We start from the raw sequence: 8490 nt of genomic DNA, 5'->3' as shown, positions 1-8490 counted from the left end.
AGACCGGTGAGTGAATTCACTATCTCAATATATCCCTCCATTTATTCTGCATCAAAATTTATCAAGATGGCCGAGAATGCTTCGCCCAAGCATTCTTCCTCCATTTGGAATTCTACCTCTTCATCCATCTCATCAACAGATTAATGACTGAAATACGTTGATACCGACTAGGTAATTTCATGCCTTTGCTGGCGTGAAAAGTCACCTCATCATCGTTCACCTGGAACTTTATTTCATTCTTCTCGGAATCCATAAGAGCCCTCCCCGTCGCAAGGAAAGGTGTCCCTAGAATAATAGGAATTTCTTGATCAATAGCACAATCAAGAAAAACGAAATCTGCCGGCAGTAGGAATTCCCCGATCTGAACAAGCACATCATCAACTACCCCCACTGACTTTTTTATCGATCTATCAGCCATCTGCAACCTCATGGTAGTTGGCCTTGGCATCCCTAATCCTGATCTCTTGAAAATTTCCAGGGGCATAAGATTTATGCTTGCCCCGTTATCACACAAAGCCTTGGCAAAATCCTGCTGCCCTATGGTGCATGGAATTGTGAATGCTTCAGGATCTTCCCTTTTTTGCACTGTGGTCTTGGAAAGAATAGCACTAACGCGATGAGTGATACCCACAGTGTCGTGTTTCAATGGCTTCTTCTTCTTTGTTAAGAGATCCTTCAAATACTTAGCAAAGTCAGGCATTTCTTAGACAGCGTCAATGAAAGGAATGTTCATCGTCAACTGCTTGAGTTGATCATAAAATCACAAGCCCTTGTCATCTTCTGCTTTCCTTACTAGCCTCTGAGGAAAAGGCGATGAAGATTTGAACAATTGGCTCAAAGGGCGTAGAGCGCCAGAAAGTTTTGCTTTCCCCTTTTCCTGGTTTTCTCCGTGTGACTTGAGATTATCAAGATTTCGCTCCTCTTCAGTTATAATAGGGACTTCCTCCTCTGTTTCTTCCTCCACAATATCATCAGATACATCAGGTTGTACCTCTTCTTCAACAACTAGCTCGAGGTCAACCACCTTTTTATCAGCACCTTGAAGTATTTTTCCATTTCTGGTGCTAATAGCAGCTACATGCTCCACAGAGTTTACCCCACTACCTTTTGGATTTGGAACTGTATCACTTGGTAGTTGTCCACGTTGAGGAGTATGCACTTCTCTGGAAAGATCTCTGAATTGCGATTCAAGCTTCTGAATGGAAGCTGAATGAGATAGTTGAACCTGAGACATTCCCTTGATTGTGCTCTTTGTTCTGTCCTGATTAATTAGCATTTTCTGCATCATACTTTTCAGCTCCGCAGAATCATTAGAAGTGTTGCCAGCAGAGTTGCTAGCTGAATTGTCTCTCCACTGTTGGGAATTTGATGCTTGCCCCCTTGGTGGAATGTAGGGATTTGAGCTCTTGTTGCCATAATTGTTGTTGTTGTAATTCCCTGATCATTTCTGCTATAATTGTTCCCTTGAAATTGTTGTTGAGGCTTTTGCCATGGGTGATGGCCTGGACTTTGATAATTTTGCCTTTGGTAGCCCCCTTGCGAGTTGTTGACATAATTAGCATCCTCATGCTGTTGTTGCCCATCTTGGAACATCCCTTCAGGGACTTGATACATGCTTGTGGAAGAGGTGGTAACTCTCCAACAATATTTACCCCTTGTGCATCCTTTTCTGCCAACTTCTTCGATAATAGATCCACCGTGGTTTCCAATTGTGCAAAGACATGATCTCTCTCATGGTTTTCTTTTGCAACGGCAGTTGGTGATGGACTACCATAAGAGATGCTCTCACTATCAGTTGAATTCCAAGCTTGATTGTGGGTGGTGAGTTATCAAGCAAGCGGGTGATGACGATAAATGACTTGTCCATGAAGCATCCTCCCGCGGCAGTATTGACAGCAATCTGATTCATTGTGTCTAAACCCTTGTTGAATTTCTCCGTGAGAATAGCATCCGGAAATCCGTGAGTAGGAGATTGAGCTAGATAATACTTGAAACGCTCCCATGCTGAATATAATTGTTCCCGCGGAAGTTGTTTGAACTCAAAGATCTTATCCCGAAGCTCAGCTTTTTTGCTTGGAGGGAACCATTTCTTCAAAAATGTATTGGCTAAATCGTTCCGGGTATGAATAGAATTGCTGGGGAGCTTTTCATACCATTCCCTTGCTTGACCAGCTAAGGAATATTTAAAGACCCGTAATCGAAGTGCAGCGGCAGAAACAGCACCTTGGGATTGTTGAGAACATACATGCAAGAAGTTTTTCAAATGTCGAAGTGGACAATCCTCCGAAGAATTTCGGAAATAACCTTCAAGTTTCAGCAGCTGATAGATAGAACTATCAATTTTGAAGGTGGCATTTCCAGTTCTAGGAGGAACCACAGCAGAAGCATAATCAGCTTCATTGATGAATTCCGCAAATATATTTTCGTCCTCATCCTCTTCTGGTGCAGGTGGGTTCACTTGGAGTCCACCTTGGTTTCCTTGATTCTGATTCGGTCTTCCTGCCATGTTCAGCTGGTTCACCACAACAGCGAACGAGGTGTGATGGAATAGAAAAAGTCTTAAAGAAGAGTACACAACAATCAGTAATTTCTAAACCGTATTCCCCGACAACGGTGCCAAAATTTGATACGCTCAAATTACACCTATTAATGGCGTAAAGCGGACGTTGTCAAATATAGTAACCCAAACGAGGTTGGGGTCGAATCCCACAAGGAATATGGAGAGAAAAGCATACTAATCGTATGCGATACTAGTCTTTAAAAGGCTTTAATCCTATTCCTGATAGTTTGAAATATTTGTTGAATAATGTAATTGAATACTTTGACTTGAAATGTAATTAATGCGAGAGAGAGACTAAGGTTGTGTTCCCCAATTTGATTAGATATTATGCTTCAGGTTTCAATGTGATATATTTCTAATGGTTGTTCTATGAATATGCACTTGATCTCTTAAGGACTTCCTAATGTTTCCCAACAGTTAAGCAGTATTTCCTCTTTATGATTCTTCCGAATATAAAAGAGTTGCAATTGAAGAGCGACCAATAATGCCAATTTAGAATTGTTCTTATCCCTAAGTTAGTCTATTAAACGAGGGTTAACGCCCCGAGTCATTGTTATTCAATCTTACCAATACTAACTCTCTTTCCCAAGAAAAGTTAATATAATGGCTCAGGCTAATGCTTGCAATCATTACCCAACGCTAACGCACAAAGATAGAATAAATACTAACAACCATTATGCATATATCAATAGTAGAAACCCATTCACATAATATCCATCATGGGACCCACAACCTTAGCGTTAAAATTAGCTACTCATAATTTTGGCTAACAAAGAAAGCTTAAAAGTTGACATAATATACTTACGATGCGAATACAATATGGAATGAAAGTGAAGTTGTTGCTTTAAATGCTCCAACCACTTCTAATATTCAAGACCTAAAGTTAATGCTCCCAAGAGAAATTCGAATCCTGAAATTAAAACCCTACTCTAAGTATTTATAGGGCCAAAAATCGCGCCAAGTTTCTGGACAAAAACACCCTTACGCGGCATCGTTACGGACCGTAACACAGGTTACGGTCCGTCCTTCGGTCCGTCCTTTTGTCAGCATGATGTCACGGCCACTATGCGACGGACCGTAACTCAGGTTACGGTCCGTATCTCCCAGCAGATCATGGCCTCAGTCTTCAGTGGCCAATGCGTTACGCCTCGACGTTACGCCCCGTAACCTATGTTACGGACCGTCCTTCTGGGGCGTAACCTGTGACACTACTTAGGAAACTTTCTGGAAATGTTCCTCAGCTTACGGTACACGTTACGACCCGTAACATGAGTTACAGACCGTCCTTCGTAGCGGCACGTATCCTCTCTGGTACGGATCATGTTACGGCCCGTAACATGAGTTCGGACCGTCTTTTAGCTCCAAGTTGTCCGTTTTTCAGCATTCTTTATCATTTTCGATCCTTAGTCAACTAACCCTATAAAACACAAAAATAACATAAGAAACGATATAAAAACACTTAAAAACAAGCAACACTTCTAGTTACAAAGGTATAAAATGTGCCAAAATTCACGGTACATCGTTGCATTATTATTTTCATGCATGGTATTTTATATACTTTCTCCAAATGGTATGATAGGGGGTTGTACGGTGATTTTACTGGATACTTGCGGCTCACTATTTACTACATTGTGCATGTTACGGTTTACTTTTACGCGGCTGCATAAAAGCTACTAAGAGGTTGTTGGTGCTCTAATTGGATTTTACGTTTTTTTTAGAGTCGCCACCTAATTAATTAAGGGAAATTAGGAAAATCGGATTTAAAGAGTTTTTTCAAGCAAGAGAAAATTTCTTTTTGGACCAAAGTTCGAGGTAAGGATTCTGGTGATCCCTTAGGAAAGGTTTTACGCACCCTAGTATTAAAGATCCATAGAATACGGTAGACCTACGAGCTTCAATGTGTGATTTCTAAGCCCAAATCCGACTTAAACTCAAATTCAGTCCAATAAGATGTTTCATTTTGCATGCTTTCAGTCCGTCCAAGTTATGCGCTTCCAGGCCCCAAAGGTCTTTCAACCTCCAGTCTCAGAATTTCCCAAGTTCAAAGAATCAATTTGAAGTTTATAACTTATCCAGGTTCAAAATCTATTCTTCAAAGTTCTGAAAATACCCAAGTTGATATGTTTTTATTTAACACTTAGCCCAGTTTTAAGAAAAGTTAGGTCCTATCATTTTCAGTTACAAAAACAAATTAGAAGCAGCTCGAATTTTAAAAGTCTTCATCCAACAGTTTACTAGTACGGACTCAAGGCCCAAAATTATCACTTAATCATTTTTGAAGATCATTTGAACTTGTCATTAACCCAGTCCCAAATTTAACCGTATTAAATTAAGTTGTTTCAAATCATTTAATTGTTTTTAGGAAAAAGGAAGAGATTGAGTTTAAAGTATTTTGAGGCGGCTTTCCTAAGTTACTACGTGTTTCCTAAGTCCTAACATTCATATGGGATTCAATAATGATGAATCATTCTTTTACAAATATAATTTTTCGCATAAATGAAACAATAAAGGGAAGGGTTTATGCTGGTGGGCCTACCTAAGCCCACCAGTTACTATTTTCACTCATAGTTGGGTCTTCACGTCATTTTCACCCATGACTGGGCCTTCAAGGTAATACTAGCTTCCCTTGCCAATGGACTCAATGAAGAATGAGTTGTTGGGCTTCTGGCCCTACAGGATTTAGTGTAGAAGTTGGCCCAAATGGCCCAAACGAGATTTACATAGATCAGACAAAAGAATAAAATTAGTATGTGTTTAGGAAAGGGGGGCCTAGATAATTTTCATGCATAATAATGAACTAAACGCATAGATCAAATGAACACACAATGTAATAATAGAACTATAACGACCCGCTTGGTCGTTATGCATACGTTGACCACTCTACCCTTGATAGTACTTTCCCGAGGTTAGGAATGAACGGACCTAAATAAATTGAGGTGTGTTTTAGATTGTATTTTGTGACTTGCAAGTGACTCTGTGATGTTTTTTAACTTGGTTATTTGTTGGCTTGTGTGCATAAGGCCTTAGAATGATTTAGAGACTAATTATAAAAAGTGAAAAATTTTCGTGCTCACTGCCCAAAATCCACCGCTGCAGCGGAAGGATTTTCGCTGCCACGAGCCCGCTGTAGCAAGGAAGGGTTCCGCTGCAGTGAAGGTTCGATTTTTCAAATAGCCGCTACAGCGAGGGTAGTTCTTGCTGCGGCGGACCTCAGTAAGTCAGAAACCCAATTTAAATACCTTATTTCGACCCCACTCCTTACATAATCCCAAAAACATTTTGTAAGAGCATAGAGGCAACTTTCTAAGGCTAGGGCATTATTCTTCATCAAAGGTAAGCCTTAATCACTAACTTTCTATGCATAATGTTCTTAGTTAATTCTTGTTTCAATCAAAGGACCTTTAATGGGAATTGAAGGGTAGAACACAAATAAAAAAGAAACCCTAGAATATTAATAGGTATTGTTTATTGTTGGTTATTGATTGTTTAATCATCTAAGAGTAGAGATTATCACTTCAGAGCATGAGAACTTGATATTCAATTATGAAAATTGGTTGTTAAGACCTAGGGTTCCAATAAAAATGGTAACTTTAGCTAAAAACATAATTGTAGGGTTGAAATGATTAGAGAACCCATTAATTGAATCAATATAATGCTTGAGACTAGCATTAGGATGATTATGACCCTAAGGATAGTTAACCGATTTGATTAAGGGTAGAATTGGTGGGGTTGTCATCCCCAATTTTTTAATGTTAAGTTGTTGATCCTTTACATACTTAGAATTGTAATACTAGACTTTGAACATTCCGAAGCTTTGAGGAAAGAAAAAGCTATTATGGAGTGATTGCATTGTTCCAGTTCGACTTCGAGGTAGGTTACGGTTTACTTGAGTTAGACTTTGGTTAGTAGATTGTATCTGTCGTAGAATCTATGGGAGAAAGCATGTCTAGGATTTCGGACATAGAGTTGGGTGATTGTTGTCATTTGTATGATTTAATTGTGTGAAGTGATTCTCCATTGTTGAGGCTGATAAACTTGAATTGTATTCTTGAGATCGTTGCAATAAAGGTGTTCATATATACCCTTTAGAAACTGATTGAGATAGTTTCATATTATATTATCGTTGAGTAGATTGTGAGTCTCATTATGACTTGCGTTATTTGACTATACTTCATTGATGTTGACTTGTTATGTGTTCTTGAGTCATTCCTTGTGATTTGATTATGAGACATTGTTGATGATGATTAAGATGGAACATATACATCTTTTAAGGCACATTTGACAGGCAGTGACCATGTAGCCTAGTGTGAGCTCGTGGTCCGAGGTTCTTTCCAGAACGAGTGATACATGGACACCATGGGTCCCCTGCAGGTTATGGCTATTTAGAAAACATTACCATTTGGCATGTGTTTATCGATATGTGACAGAGAGGGAACTTCATTGTTTATTTTACTTACTTTGGCTTGAGTATTGGTTTTTCATTGTTGATAATTGGTGACTTATTTTGAAAGTGGATTATTTGAGGATATTATTTGTGATGCATGTTTGTTGTGCCTATCTGCCTATTTCATTTATTTTATGTATGTGTGCATGATACTAATCATAGTCGGCTTATTATACCTACAAGTACGTGTTGTTTGTACTGACCTACACGTGCTGCACCTTTTCTGTGAGGGCAGATTTTGGGCCAGAGACGTCTGCCAGACCTCGCATCTAGTGGACGTTGTTCGTATCAAGATCCGAGGGTGAGCTCTTATCCATGTAATGCCGCCTGAAGATCTTTCTTTATTTCAGATGTCTATTTTCAACCCAGACAATTTGTTTATTTTTAGATAGTACTTCTTGTTTAGACATTGTTGGTAAGAGTCCTTGTACGGTGACTTTCAGATTTTAGGGATGTAATAACTAGATTTCCGCACTTGCTATCTGGTTTATTTTATTGTCAGACATTTTATGTTATTATTTATGAGGAATGTTTATTAAATGGTTTAAGTAATTGGAATTGGCTTAATATTAGGTCACGGGATTGGTTCGCCCACTATAGGACTAGTGTGGGTGCCACTCACATCTTTTTGGGTCGTGACAAAGTTGGTATCAGAGCTTTAGGTTTGTTGGCCTCGTCGTACAAGGACATGTCTAGTAGAGTCCTGCGAATCGGTACGGAGATGTCTGTACTTATCTCCGGTAGGCTATGGGACACTCGGAAACTTCAATTTCTTTATTTATTTTGTGCTACTTAATTCCAATTGGTATCTGGAAGATTCAAATTGGTATCTTACTTTTCTTTCTATTCTCTCATAAATGGTAAGGACTCATGCGGCAGCAGCAGCTACCGAAGTACCTGCGCCAATCACCGGGGCTGCAACTCGCTGGGGAGGACAAGCCGCTGGGGCCGCAGCTCGTGGAGAAAGAGGCCGGGCCAGGGACCGTGGTCTTGGTAGAGGCAGGGGAGCAACAGCACCTGCCTGGGGCGAGGCTCCTGCGACTGGTTAGCAACGTGCTAAGTCCCCTGAGCCTTAGGTTGTTCCGAATGAGGTAGCAGAGTTCGCAGCAACACCCGCGTAGTCGGATATTATTTCTACTGCAGTGCTGTCAGATGTTATGGTTCGAGTGCTGAACCTAATGAATAGTTTAGTAGAGGCAGGTGTGTTACCAGCAACAGTAAGTAATCAGGGTCCTAAAGCAGGTGGTCCAGCTCAGGCTCCAATTCAGGCGCCAAGGGTACAGCATGCTGCAGCTGTGGCTCCCCGTTTGGGTGAGGCCCAGGACCAGAGTTATTTCCTAGGCCAGTGGGAGAGCCAATGATGAAAGGTGACGAACATGATTTGTTTTGGAGGTTCACTAAGATGAAGCCTCCAGATTTCTTTGGTACCGAGGCAAAGGATGCCTATGAATTCATTATTAATTTCCACAAGAGGATCCATAAGATG

General features: G+C 40.3%; 1 non-coding gene across 1 annotated transcript; it reads left to right on the top strand.

Moving 5' to 3' along the window:
• Window positions 1-1955: 1955 nt before the first annotated feature.
• On the top strand, window positions 1956-2061 carry LOC132620596 (small nucleolar RNA R71). The gene has a single exon (XR_009575037.1). It is a non-coding gene; the product is annotated as a small nucleolar RNA R71 (small nucleolar RNA).
• Window positions 2062-8490: the final 6429 nt, after the last annotated feature.

Source organism: Lycium barbarum, chromosome 11 (assembly GCF_019175385.1).
Source record: "Lycium barbarum isolate Lr01 chromosome 11, ASM1917538v2, whole genome shotgun sequence".
NCBI lineage: Eukaryota > Viridiplantae > Streptophyta > Magnoliopsida > Solanales > Solanaceae > Lycium > Lycium barbarum.
This window is presented reverse-complemented; position numbering and strand designations above follow the sequence as displayed.